The sequence below is a fragment of the Schistocerca cancellata genome, chromosome 4 (genome assembly GCF_023864275.1).
Source record: "Schistocerca cancellata isolate TAMUIC-IGC-003103 chromosome 4, iqSchCanc2.1, whole genome shotgun sequence".
In the NCBI taxonomy this organism is placed as follows: domain Eukaryota; kingdom Metazoa; phylum Arthropoda; class Insecta; order Orthoptera; family Acrididae; genus Schistocerca; species Schistocerca cancellata.
In genome coordinates, this window is record NC_064629.1 from 48,858,781 (window position 1) to 48,872,960 (window position 14,180).

The following is a 14,180-nucleotide window of genomic DNA, read 5'->3' on the forward strand; positions in this document are numbered from 1 at the left end:
ACAGCAAAGGACTTGGAAGAGCAGTTGAACGGCATGGACAGTGTCCTGAAAGGAGCATATAAGATGAACATCAACAAAAGCAAAACGAGGATAATAGAATGTAGTCTAATTAAGTCGGGTGATGCTGAGGGAATTAGATTAGGAAATGAGGCACTTAAAGTAGTGAAGGAGTTTTGCTATTTGGGGAGCAAAATAACTGATGATGGTCGAAGTAGAGAGGATATAAAATGTAGACTGGCAATGGCAAGGAAAGCGTTTCTGAAGAAGAGAAATTTGTTAACATCGAGTATTGATTTAATTGTCAGGAAGTCGTTTCTGAAAGTATTTGTATGGAGTATAGCCATGTATGGAAGTGAAATATGGACGATAAATAGTTTGGACAAGAAGAGAATAGAAGCTTTCGAAATATGGTGCTACAGAAGAAAGCTGAAGATTAGATGGGTAGATCACATAACTAATGATGAAGTATTGAATAGAATTGGGCAGAAGAGGAGTATGTGGCACAACTTGACAAAAAGAAGGGACCGGTTAGTAGGACATGTTCTGAGGCATCAATGGATCACAAATTTAGCATTGGAGGGCAGTGTGGAGGGTAAAAATCGTAGAGGGAGACCAAGAGATGAATACACTAAGCAGATTCAGAAGGATGTGGGTTGCAGTAAGGACTGCTAATCAGTTTTCGCATTTCTTTCGATTTTATGTCAATCCATCCATGCGACCGCGACATAAGTTATCGTTCTGTGTTCTAAAATTGTCTCTAAATGTAACCAAGGCGTATCCAGTCACCTCCACATTCGGAGAGCGCTTGCTCTGTTTTCTGTATCTCTTTGTACATGCACGCCTTGCGGAAGGCTCCCAGGACCGGCGGTGATAGCTGCCAATGCGACTGTGTTGAGGTCATGTTTGGGGGATGCCGAGCAGAGACTTTTGGTCGGTTTGGCTGCTGGTGGTGTTTGAGCGCGTCTGTTGCACTATTTCTCGCGACGAGCAAACGCGCTGTTATACGGTCATGGTGGATTCCACTGTCAGTCAAACTCTGGCGCCAAATGTATCCTTTGTACAGTACGATGTCGACAGGTTCCATCGTGTCCGCCGTGAAGTGCTCGCGGGCGGGTGAGGATGTTTACGTAGCCGGACCATTTGTGGCGCAGCTCGCCGTAGGGCTGTGCGGGCACCGTAAAGGCCGGTTCCCACTAGAGCGCGGCAGCGCGGCGCGCGCCAACGGCAGCGGTAAGCGTTTTCCGCGTTGACGCGGCGGCTCGCGGAGTTGGCGTTCCCATCTGGAAGCGGCAGACGTTAGCGGTAGCCAATGACGGACAGCCACTGAGGTACGGGGCAGGACCCACTGAAACGCGCGCTGCGTTTGATTAACTATATCTTACACCTACATGAAGGAAAGACGAAGTTGGGTGAAGACATACCTATTTTTCATTTTCTGTACAATGTACTCTTTCACATATTTCATTATTCATGTTTTCTCATTTCACCATAAACTAATTTCATGACTACCGTTCACGATTGTTCACTATCTCCTAACACACTGAAACAATGTACGACAAAAGAGATTATTCAGATAGTTAAGCGAGACAAAAAATTAAAATGTGATACAGTAGTAGGTACACGAAAACAGTAAGAACACAAAGGCTAGGTGGAAGGGATGAAAGTGGAAGCCACCTGATAGAATTTTCCACAGAGCATAATGTAATCATCGCCAGCATCTTGCTTAAGAATCACGAAAGAATGATATATATTTGGAACAGTTTTCGAAACCAGATTTTAAATTGTGAGGCATTTCCTGGTGCAGACGCAAACCTGACTGAAGACTGTCAATAGCAACAAAAGCGTTCTGAAAAAGAAAATTTGTTCACGCCGAATATAAATTCTAATGGTTGGATACTATTTTACAAAGGTATTTGTGTGGAGTGCAGCCTTGTATGTAAGTGAAACGTGGACGATGAACAGTTCTGCTCAAGAAGACAATAGACGCTTTGAAAACGTGGTGATTCATAAGAATGCTGAACATTAGATACGAGGATCGTGTGACTAAAGAAGAGGTACAGAATTAAATAGGGGAGGGAGAGAAAATTACGGCACAACTTTGACAACAATAGGGGTTAGTTGACAGGACGTATTATGGGGCGTCAAAGAGTGAGGACAAAGGGGTTGGGTGATACTATTCTGATAATAATCATCTGTAGAAATACTATTCTCCTATTTTATCTATTAATGTAAGCAGTGAATTTACTATTCCATGCACTCAATCACAAAACATTTAAACCAGAACTGAAATCAGCTGAACACCAAATCTTCAAACCACTGTCTGACAACTACTGGATTCACTTTCAACTTTCTATAACTATCACTGGCTAGCCACACACAAATACAGATATAAGGAGAACAAAAATAAACAAACATTAGTTTTCAGCATATAATTCTGCAGTTTGGCGACATGTACATAAACAAACTAGACAGAAAGGGACATGTGGTGAACACACTGTAGTTACGACTTCAAATCAGAGTTTTCGGTAAAACGTCTACTGCTAGTGACAGAAGTAAAAAGAGCGAACATGAGAATGTACTTATGTTCCATAATCTAAGTTTTAGTTCAACCTCCAGCATGTGACCAGGCGAGGGGAAACGTATATGTCCGCCAAAAACTCAATTCACTGTAAGTAATCAGTCATTCACGTAAAAAAAGATGTGAACTGTTTTATAATCTGCAAGTATCACAGATCAAAACAAAACTGAATCATTCTAGATTCCACTGAAGATGCCTTAAAGTAAAAGGCGAAACACGTCTTGAATCAGTAAAGTACACTGGATAAAGAAAAAAGAAAGGAAATAATCAATAGCTCTACATATTTAGTAAATTACATCTTATGACATACCAGCAAATTAGTTTCGGTTTAACTTCTCATTCGACATGCTATTAAATGCCGTTTAAAAAAATTCATCTATCCCTTCTGAAAAACTGTAGTTACTTTCATATCTCGGTAGATAAACAGATTTAGGATATTTATCATGAGGCAAAATACATGACTTTTCACAAGTTATTGTTTGCAAAAAAACACGTTTCGTTTTCTTGAAACGTTTACGAAATTTGTGGTTGATACAACCATATGGTTTACGACGAGCAGGACGAAGTATCAGTCGCGTCGTGAGCGACCCGTGCGCAATCACGGCACAGCCTGTCCACCGACATATCATTCAATATCTCGAGAACGGTGATAGCTATCGATCTGCTCTCAGCTTTCAAAACAATTTCGATATGTTGACTAAATTTCATACGCAATAATGTATTACCTAAAATGAACTGTATGCAAAGTCCACGCAATGCGTATTTACCTCTGCACACTCATTAAAATTTCGTGTAAAGGTTTATGTAAATGCGATACAGCAAGTAACCACGACGAATAACGAAACGAAATTCGGTGCTTTATCGAGAGAAGATATCTGGCTGTAACATGCCCAAGAATCAAATTTTTCTACCGAATAGTTTCCTTGGAATCGGATGATAAGTATTTCATGGCTGCCGCCGCGTCTGCGCCAGCGGTTCGGCGAAAGTGCGTGTGGCCCGGGGTTCCGTACCTGACGTCACGCTCAGCGCTTTCTGTGATTGGCGGCGCGCACCTGGAGCGCGGCACGCGGTAGCGGAAGCGGTTCGACATGGTCAAACTGCGACGCAGAGCCCGCCACGCCGTGCCGCTGACGCCGTTTCCATGGCAACCACGCCACTGACGTGCGGTTTTGACACGCGGCAGCCCTAGTGGGAACCGGCCTTAAACAACTTGACGTCAGCCGGCCAGGGAGCGGGCTCGGCCGGCCGCGCGTACGTCAGCTGCGCTCTGGAGTTTCGCCGTGTGAGCATGGAGAAGTCAGTTGGAACACACCTGCATGGCCGTAATGTCTGAAATAAAGAGTCATTTTCCAGGTATTTTCAGAAGGCTATGTCCGTCGCGTGTATGGAGGGTGTGTGACATAAGCGGTGCGGTGGCGGAGCGATTGTACAGTTATTACGCAAGAGCTAGTCAATTAGCGGGCATTCCAGTGCGGTCCAAACGTGCTGTTATATAGTCATGGTGGATTCCACTGTTGAGCAAACTTTGCCACCAAATGTGTAGCAATGCATTCTCGATCACTCAAGGACATGTGGAGAAAGGCTGTGTGAGGTCGGTATCTGCAGGTTCGGACTTGCTCAGGGGATGGTCGACCATTGTGTGATTCAGCTCCGAGGCAGACAATTTTGGCGGGAAACGTGCAGAGGCGATGAATACACGTGGTGAGCGGACAAGGGGCCACTGTGACGTCAAACTCGACAAGTTCCAGCGTGTCCAGCGAAAACAAGTTTACGACGTGGGAGCGATCGCTGGGCTCGCCCCCCGCGCTAGTGGCCGGCCGCCTCACGCGACAGGCGTAGGCAGTGTCTCCGGGTGCTGGCCAGGGGGTGGCGAGGATTTGAACCAATTCAGTTGGAGCGTGGACGTCATAGTGACTGCACTGCGATATCAAAGATGTGTGTGCTGACTATGTTGGAGAACAAGTGATGACCGTACTGCTTGAAATAAAGTCTTCAGTCCCTTCCCCCATGCAAAATCGAAGGACATGAATTACGTTACTAGAAGTGCAGTTTATTATTTGACACGATTATGATAGGCTACCAGTGAAAAAAGATAAGTGACGGAGAAAGCTCGTTCATGTAATCAATTATAGTGTTGGGATTTGAACTTGTGATAGATTTTTGTTATGGATGTAAGGAGAATGGCTTTCTCACCGAGGAAATCGGACATCTTGAATAAATAATAAATGCTAGTAATACATAGAAGTACAGTTTTCGAGAGAATATCGTGTTGGAATTTGAATTTGGCGCAATTTTCTAGTGGAGGTAGGCCTATAATAATAAATGATAATGAATGATAATAAATGACAATAAATGATAATGAATGACAATGAATGACAATGAATGTTAATAAATAATAATGAATAATAATAATAAACAAAAGTAAGGTTTTGCAGCCATTATCGTGTTGGAATTTGAATTTGGAGGGAATTTTCTAATGGAGGCAGGACAGTAATAAATAATAATAATAAATGATAATAAATGATAATGAATGATAATAAATAATAATAAATAATAATGAATGTCAATGAATGATAATAGATAATAATAATAAAGACAAGTACGGTCTTTGCATGCATTATCCTGTTGGAATTCAAACTTCCCGCCATTTTTCTTCTTCTGGTGACTTAGGTTAGTGGACGTAGCACAACTGGACTATTCTCCCGCGAAAATCCGCCATCTTGGATGACGTCATGCGATGTTGCCAAGTCTACATGCCGCCATCTTGGATTACGTCATCGCCACCATCCTGGATAAGTTTGGCAACAATGCAACGTGCGCTGGTACATAGGTTATCCCCTACTAATGTCAAGCCATCTTCTGAATTTATCTCTGAACAAAATATGTTCAAGAAAATGGTTCAAATGGCTCTGAGCACTATGGGACTTAACATCTTAGGTCATCAGTCCCCTAGAACTTAGAACTACTTAAACCTAACTAACCCAAGGACATCACACACATCCATGCCCGAGGCAGGATTCGAACCTGTGACCGTAGCGGTCGCGCGGTTCCAGACTGTAGCGCGTAGAACCTCTCGGCCACACCGTCCGGTTCTTCGTTATTTCTACCACAAACTACACTGAGGTGACAAAAGTCATGGGATATCTCCTAACTTCGTGTCGGACCTCCTTTTGCCCAGCGTAGGCACGGACGCATCAGTTCGTTGGAAGACCGCTGCAAAAATAATGAGCCATGCTGCCTCTACAGCCGTCCTTAATTGCGAAGGTGCTGTCGGTGCTGTATTTTATGCACGAAATGATTTCTCGATAATGTCCCATAAATGATCGATGGGATTGTTGTTGGGAGATGTGGATGGCCAAACACTCTTTACGCTGTAGATCTCGGAACATGGAATTTCCTAACGATTTCAGAAGTGAGATGTCCCATGCGTCTAGTTCTAACTGCCACTCCGCGTTCAAAGTCTGTCAATTCCCGTAGTACCGCCACAACCACGTCGGAAACCTTTTCATATGAACCACCTGATTAAAATGAAAGCTCCGCCAGTGCGCTGCCTTTTATGCCTTGTGTACGTGGTACTACCACCATCTGTATATGAGCATATCGCTATCCCATGACTTTAGTCACTTCAGTGTAATGTAAATCCCGTTTATCACTTTAATTTCGTGTATGCTAATTTCAGGGAAGTTGATAGATATCGTGTGTGCAGGATCAAATTTCTATCTATAAATGTCATATCTTCTGTAGTTTATGTATGTAGGTTTTTTCGGCGAATTCCACTAATGAATTCTTCTCTGGATATCAGCTGTGTAATGTGGTCAATTTGACTCTTACACATACCGGAAGTTTGACGCTATCGAGCTGAGAAGACTATATCTGCAAGGTGGCCAACGCCTCGCAGGAAGGGCGGTTTGAAGTGCCTACACCGACGGTTGCATTGGACTGAACACCAGTCCCCGAGCGCGACAGTGACGTTGTTTCGCACCTGAGTAATAATCTTCGATCTCAGTTGCGAAACTACAAAAGCTTTCATCATTATACACTCCTGGAAATTGAAATAAGAACACCGTGAATTCATTGTCCCAGGAAGGGGAAACTTTATTGACACATTCCTGGGGTCAGATACATCACATGATCACACTGACAGAACCACAGGCACATAGACACAGGCAACACAGCATGCACAATGTCGGCACTAGTACAGTGTATATCCACCTTTCGCAGCAATGCAGGCTGCTATTCTCCCGTGGAGACGATCGTAGAGATGCTGGATGTAGTCCTGTGGAACGGCTTGCCATGCCATTTCCACCTGGCGCCTCAGTTGGACCAGCGTTCGTGCTGGACGTGCAGACCGCGTGAGACGACGCTTCATCCAGTCCCAAGCATGCGCAATGGGGGACAGATCCGGAGATCTTGCTGGCCAGGGTAGTTGACTTACACCTTCTAGAGCACGTTGGGTGGCACGGGATACATGCGGACGTGCATTGTCCTGTTGGAACAGCAAGTTTCCTTGCCTGTCTAGGAATGGTAGAACGATGGGTTCGATGACGGTTTGGATGTACCGTGCACTATTCAGTGTCCCCTCGACGATCACCAGTGGTGTACGGCCAGTGTAGGAGATCGCTCCCCACACCATGATGCCGGGTGTTGGCCCTGTGTGCCTCGGTCGTATGCAGTCCTGATTGTGGCGCTCACCTGCACGGCGCCAAACACGCATACGACCATCATTGGCACCAAGGCAGAAGCGACTCTCATCGCTGAAGACGACACGTCTCCATTCGTCCCTCCATTCACGCCTGTCGCGACACCACTGGAGGCGGGCTGCACGATGTTGGGGCGTGAGCGGAAGACGGCCTAACGGTGTGCGGGACCGTAGCCCAGCTTCATGGAGACGGTTGCGAATGGTCCTCGCCGATACCCCAGGAGCAACAGTGTCCCTAATTTGCTGGGAAGTGGCGGTGCGGTCCCCTACGGCACTGCGTAGGATCCTACGGTCTTGGCGTGCATCCGTGCGTCGCTGCGGTCCGGTCCCAAGTCGACGGGCACGTGCACCTTCCGCCGACCACTGACGACAACATCGATGTACTGTGGAGACCTCACGCCCCACGTGTTGAGCAATTCGGCGGTACGTCCACCCGGCCTCCCGCATGCCCACTATACGCCCTCGCTCAAAGTCCGTCAACTGCACATACGGTTCACGTCCACGCTGTCGCGGCATGCTACCAGTGTTAAAGACTGCGATGGAGCTCCGTATGCCACGGCAAACTGGTTGACACTGACGGCGGCAGTGCACAAATGCTGCGCAGCTAGCGCCATTCGACGGCCAACACCGCGGTTCCTGGTGTGTCCGCTGTGCCGTGCGTGTGATCATTGCTTGTACAGCCCTCTCGCAGTGTCCGGAGCAAGTATGGTGGGTCTGACACACCGGTGTCAATGTGTTCTTTTTTCCATTTCCAGGAGTGTATTAAGTCCTTGGTAGTGATTCAGTTTTCCAAACACATCCTAAGAGTTAAAAACTATATCTTTGTTTCTCGCAAAAGTATGCGCCATATGGAATATTATATGCGGAACAGCAAACCCTAATATTAAATTAATGAGATCCATCTTAAAACAAACGACAATGGCTCAAACAGATGAAGGGACGATAAATAAATATTAACATGCAAAGTGACTGGGGTCGTTTCTATTTACGTATTCCACAATTACGTGGCCTTTTCGAATATTTTAGACATGCTCTAACTTACAACAGAAATTTTTGGCCTTGGAGTTTCATGTTTCATTTGTGACATATCAGATGCTGCACACTTCACAAGAGTTCCATCACATTTTTCGTACAACTTCTTGAGCTACGATTCTTTCTGTAATTTCCCCGTTTTGTGGAAACTACTTGTTATCTGGAAACATGGATTTTTGAAGGCGATTGTATACACATCCGTCCTAAGTTGTTCGGGTTCATTTTGACCCACAAGGATTTTTGTAGGTCTGTAATTTAGAAAATATATGGTTTTAATAAATTGCCTTCATTTAAGTTTTTTGTCCCTTAGTGAAGTATATTCTGACAGAAAAAATGTTTTAAAGCTTTAGTTTGGTATCCACAGACTGGAGCTTTAGTCTCGCATCCACAGAAATAGTACTTCTCAAGCTGTTCAGGACCATTTGGCCCTGTATATTTTAACCTTCATTATTACAACAAGTACTGACGTGCCAATAAGAGACGTATATGGGTACAGTAAGATGGGTATAAAGAAGTGAAGTCATTGCTGTTTTGAACAATGGAATGTCTATTTCTATGGAAGGGACAGAAGTGGGATTTTGAGTCTGTAAAGTGATTCACTTCTATTCAAGTCATTAGGTTTCTACTTTTACAGTTCGTATATTTTGTAAGTTTTTTCTCAAGATAATGGCCCTTTTGCAAGATGGTGAAATAGCAGACATACTGACGAACTTAACTGATAGTGATGAAGTAGTTTCGGAGGATGAAGATGATGTTTCGGAATGCAGCTCTTCATTGCCACTGGAAAGCGCAGATGACACACCAGAACATCAAATGGTAAACAGTGCAATTATGATGTCAAATGATAAACCAACTCAATGGAAGGAAGATCCTCTACCTCAACTGGGATGGCTAGCAATATCTATTGCAGCTCATCTGACTCCAGTACTAACAAGGTAAGCCCCTTCTCACATTATAAATGAGTACCCAGCTTCCAAACTGTTCCTTCCTCGATTAACTGAAAACAGTAAACTCACCCATTCTAATGCCGAAATAATCCGTTTATGTGGAGATATGTGGAAAACACAGATGATCTTGACTTAGATGCTTACATAGGTCTGTTGTTATTAGCAGGAGTTTATAAGTCACATAATGAGTCTACCGAACGTTTATAGGGTGAGTACAAAGGTTGCCCAGTTTTCAGAGCTACAATTTCATTAGAAGAGTTCAAATGGCAAATGGTTCAAATGGCTCTGAGCACTATGCGACTTAACTTTAGAGGTCATTAGTCGCCTAGAACTGAGAACTAATTAAACCTAACTAACCTAAGGACATCACACACATCCATGCCCGAGGCAGGATTCGAACCTGCGACCGTAGCGGTCGCTCGGTTCCAGACTGTAGCGCCTAGAACCGCACGGCCACTCTGGCCGGCGAAGAGTTCAAAAAGATACCATGAGTTACACCTAAAAGGGACTTATGGGAGAAATGGATAGAGGTATTCCTAATTATACGTACATTCCCACTATCTTTGTTACAGTTGATGAACAACTTGTTTCATCAGGGCAAACTGCCCATTCCGCCCGTATATGTCTAGAAAACCGCCAAATTATGGCTTCAAGTTTTGGATATTTTGTGACAATGAAAAACTTTATGAATAGAATATTGAGCGGTATACTGGGAAAAGACCAGGTAGTTCCCCTGAAAAGAACCAACTGCGACAACTTTTTCACTTCCTACGATCAAGATCACTTGTTGGTGAAGAGAAATATCACAATGACTGGAACTGTGAGAAAAAATAAACCTTCCATGCCACCAAAACTACTGCAGACTCGGAGGATCCATAATTACACATCTAAATTTGTTTTCATTAAGGACACAACGCATGTACCGTACATACCAAAGAAAAACAAACGTGTTATTGTACAAAGCACTCTGCACCACGATGCAAAAGTCAGAGATAGCACCACGAGAAACCCTGACATTATTGTTGACTAGAACGGTACAAAGTGAGCTGTGGACAGACTAGACAAGATGGTGGTGAATAATACAGTTAAGAGGAAGACAAACAGATGGCCTATCGTTGTGTTCTCAAATATCGTCGAAATATCTGCATATAACTCTAATGTGCTCTACAAGGCAACTTATCCCCAATGGAAAGCAAACGGCCTAGAGCGGAGAAAGCTGTTCCTAAAAACTCTTGGCGAGTAGCTAATTTAGGGCGATATGAAGAGACGATCCCTCACATGAACCATGGACCTTATCGTTGGTGGGGAGGCTTGGGTGCTTCAGTGATACAGGCAGCCATACCGTAGGTGCAACGACAACGGAGGGGTACCTGTTGAGAGGCCAGATATGCGTGTGGTTCCTGAAGAGGGGCAGCAGCCTTTTCAGTAGTTGCAGGGCAACAGTCTGGACGACTGACTGAACTGGCCTTGTAACACCAACCAAAAGAGCATTGCTGTGCTGGTACTGCGAACAGCTGAAAGCAAGGGGAAACTACAGCCGTAATTCTTCCCGAAGGCATGCAGCTTTACTGTATCGTTAAATGATGTTGGCGTCGTCTTGGGTAAAATATTCTGGAGGTAAAATAGTCCCCGATTCGGATCTCAGGGCGGGGACTACTCAGGAGGACGTCGTTATCAGGAGAAAGGAAACTGGCGTTCTACTGATAGGAGCGTGGAATGTGAGATCCCTTACTCGGGAAGGTGGGTTTGAAAATTTAAAAAGGGAAATGGATAGTTTAAAGTTATATATAGTGGGAATTAGTGAAGTTCGGTGGCAGGAGGAACAGGACTTCTGGACACGAGAATACACGGTTATTAATACAAAATCAAATAGGGGTAATGCAGGAGTAGTTTTAATAATGAATAAAAAAATAGGAATGCGGATAAGCTACTATGAATAGCATAGTGAACGCAATATTGTAGCCAAGATAGACACGATGCCCACGTCTACCACAGTAGTGTAAGTTTATATGTCAACTAGCTCCGTAGATTATGAAGAGATTGAAGAAATGTATGTTGAGATAAAAGATATATTCAAATAGTTGAGGGACACGAAAATTTAATAGTCATGGGGGACTGGAACTAGATAGCAAGAAAAGGAAGAAAGCAAAAGTAATAGGTGATTATGGACTGAGGGTAAGGAATGAAAGAGGAAGTTGCCTGGTAGAATTTTGTACACAGCATAACATAATCAACCCTAAAACTTGGTTTAAGGATCATGAAAGAAGGCTTATAACACCACCGCCTGCTACTGCTATACCATAACCTTAAAGTTGGAGGCAGGTCGTGAAATAAAACTATCTTGTTACAGCAATTATGGTATAAAGCAACAGAGCAGTGTTACCCTCTGAAAGAAATTTTGTTATGTTGACCGTGTTGTACCTAACGGAGGTAGCTTATCTGAAGTGAAAGTCAGAATTACGTAAATATTTAAACAGTAACAAACAATAATTATCCACAGCGTCCAAATGATAATAAAAAAACGGTCGCCAACCTAATTAGGCATGAGAATGATTAACATTCTTGTTCAAGAAAATAGGTATGACTAACTTTAACGGGCGAACACAACCTATACATTGCCACACGAGAGTGTAATGAACTCTGGCGCCTGCATATGTTAACGTATGGAGCTGACAGTTAAAGCAGAACAAACTATTTGTATAAATATAACAGATAACAAAACACACTATTACCTTGAGGACTTAGTCAAACTGAATGGTCTCAGTAACGTTACTATTAATATTCACTGTAGAATCGTAAATTGGACATATATTTAATATTACTTTTCAGACGAATTCCTGTCTGACATGAAATATGAAAACGGTTCACGGCAAAATTAGTTATTGTGTATAGATTAAGTCTCTCACTACTAAACACCTTTCAACTTAAAATTAAAATTAAATGGAGTTCACTAACAAATTACTTCTCACTGTCTTTTGAATAAAGAAAATACTCCAGAATGAGACTTTCACTCTGCAGCGGAGTGTGCGCTGATATGAAACTTCCTGGCAGATTAAAACTGTGTGCCGGACCGAGACTCGAACTCGGGACCTTCCCTTTCGCGGACAAGTGCTCTACCAACTGAGCTACCCAAGCACGACTCACGCCCCGTCCTCACAGCTTTACTTCCGCCAGTACCTCGTCTCCTACCTTCCAAACTTTACAGAAGCTCTCCTGTGAACCATGCAGGACTAGCACTCCTGAAAGAAAGGATATTGCGGAGATATAGCTTAGCCACAGCCTAGGGGATGTTTCCAGAATGAGATTTTCACTCTGCAGCGGAGTGTGCGCTGATATTAAACTTCCTGGCAGATTAAAACTGTGTGCCGGACCGAGACTCGAACTCGGGACCTTTGCCTTTTGCGGGCAAGTGCTCTACCAACTGAGCTACCCAAGCACGACTCACGCCCCGTCCTCACAGCTTTACTTCCGCCAGTACCTCGTCTCCTACCGCAAAATCCTTTCTTTCATGAGTGCTAGTCCTGCATGCCCTAGGCTGTGGCTAAGCCATGTCTCCGCAATATCCTTTCTTTCAGGAGTGCTAGTCCTGCATGGTTCGCAGGAGAGCTTCTGTAAAGTTTGGAAGGTAGGAGACGAGGTACTGGCGGAAGTAAAGCTATGAGGACGGGGCGTGAGTCGTGCTTGGGTAGCTCAGTTGGTAGAGCAGTTGCCCGCAAAAGGCAAAGGTCCTGAGTTCGAGTCTCGGTCCGGCACACAGTTTTAATCTGCCAGGAAGTTTCAAAGAAATTACTGTTTTCATAGATAGTGGTCTCTCTATTAATCGTTATCTACCACGAGCACAACAGACAAACTGTGGATCCTGTTACACCATTAATATGCGCTTTTAATAGACAAGAGGAACCCAATATTGTACAGAATTTGACTTGAATAGGAAAAGTAATTTTTAATAGAAAAATTATTTTCAGCAAGCATCATTTACTATATTACTCAGTTCTGCTACATTAACTTTAACTTAGTTTCTTCTTACTATCTTCAAGTGGCATTTATTAGTAAAACTCTGAGCTTTAATGTTCTTTCAATTAGGACACTCAGTAGTCACTTTAGCATGGGAAGGATCCTAAGTGGAAATCTGACAGAGGATAAATCAAGGTAAATTTTCATATATAGTCGATGACTGGGTGTTGTGTGATGTCCTTAGGTTAGTTAGGTTTAAGTAGTTCTAAGTTCTAGGGGACTGATGACCATAGATGTTAAGCCCATAGTGCTCAGAGCTATTCGAACCATAAATAGTCTTTTGGTTACCTTATTATTGAAGACAAATAAATCATCCACAGGAACTGATCTTTCACTGTACGTTTTTATAATCCCTTGGTTCCTTTTCAGTGATTGCACAACGTGGTGGCGAGTGCATGTTGGTAGGTGGATTTCCAGGTAGAACTGCTGGATTCTGTCATTTCTTGGTGGCAATGATAGATACCAATTCCAGAATAGTTCCAGCTCTTTACCCATCCATCTGAGGCATTGAAAAGCATCAGGGAAAGCCTCTCCTGGAACCAGCACAATACACAACTTTTACATGAGCAGTTGATACTTTGCTAGCTCTTCCCCGACTGACTCTTGATTCCACCTTTCTACCCATACCCACCACATTTTGCGCGCTGCATGCTTCCGTTCCCGAGGGAACCACAACACCTTTTATATACAAAATAACTAAGAACCCTAAGTGAAGGTCAGCAGTTTACATAACAGCAAACAATCACTTTAAATAAAATAGACCAGTTACCCATATTGTTATTTCTACAACAAATTATTCACACAGAAATTACAATTATATACAGTAAGTTTCTATCCCTTCAAATGAGGCAAAGAATTCAAATGATAGGTACACTACATTACATAGAATCAAACCATGACATCAAAGTTT

At 43.5% G+C, this 14,180-nt stretch overlaps 1 non-coding gene across 1 annotated transcript; it reads right to left on the reverse strand.

Moving 5' to 3' along the window:
* Positions 1-12,618: 12,618 nt before the first annotated feature.
* Trnal-caa (transfer RNA leucine (anticodon CAA)) lies at positions 12,619-12,693 on the reverse strand. The gene has a single exon. It is a non-coding gene; the product is annotated as a tRNA-Leu (tRNA).
* Between the last annotated feature and the right edge of the window lie 1,487 nt (positions 12,694-14,180).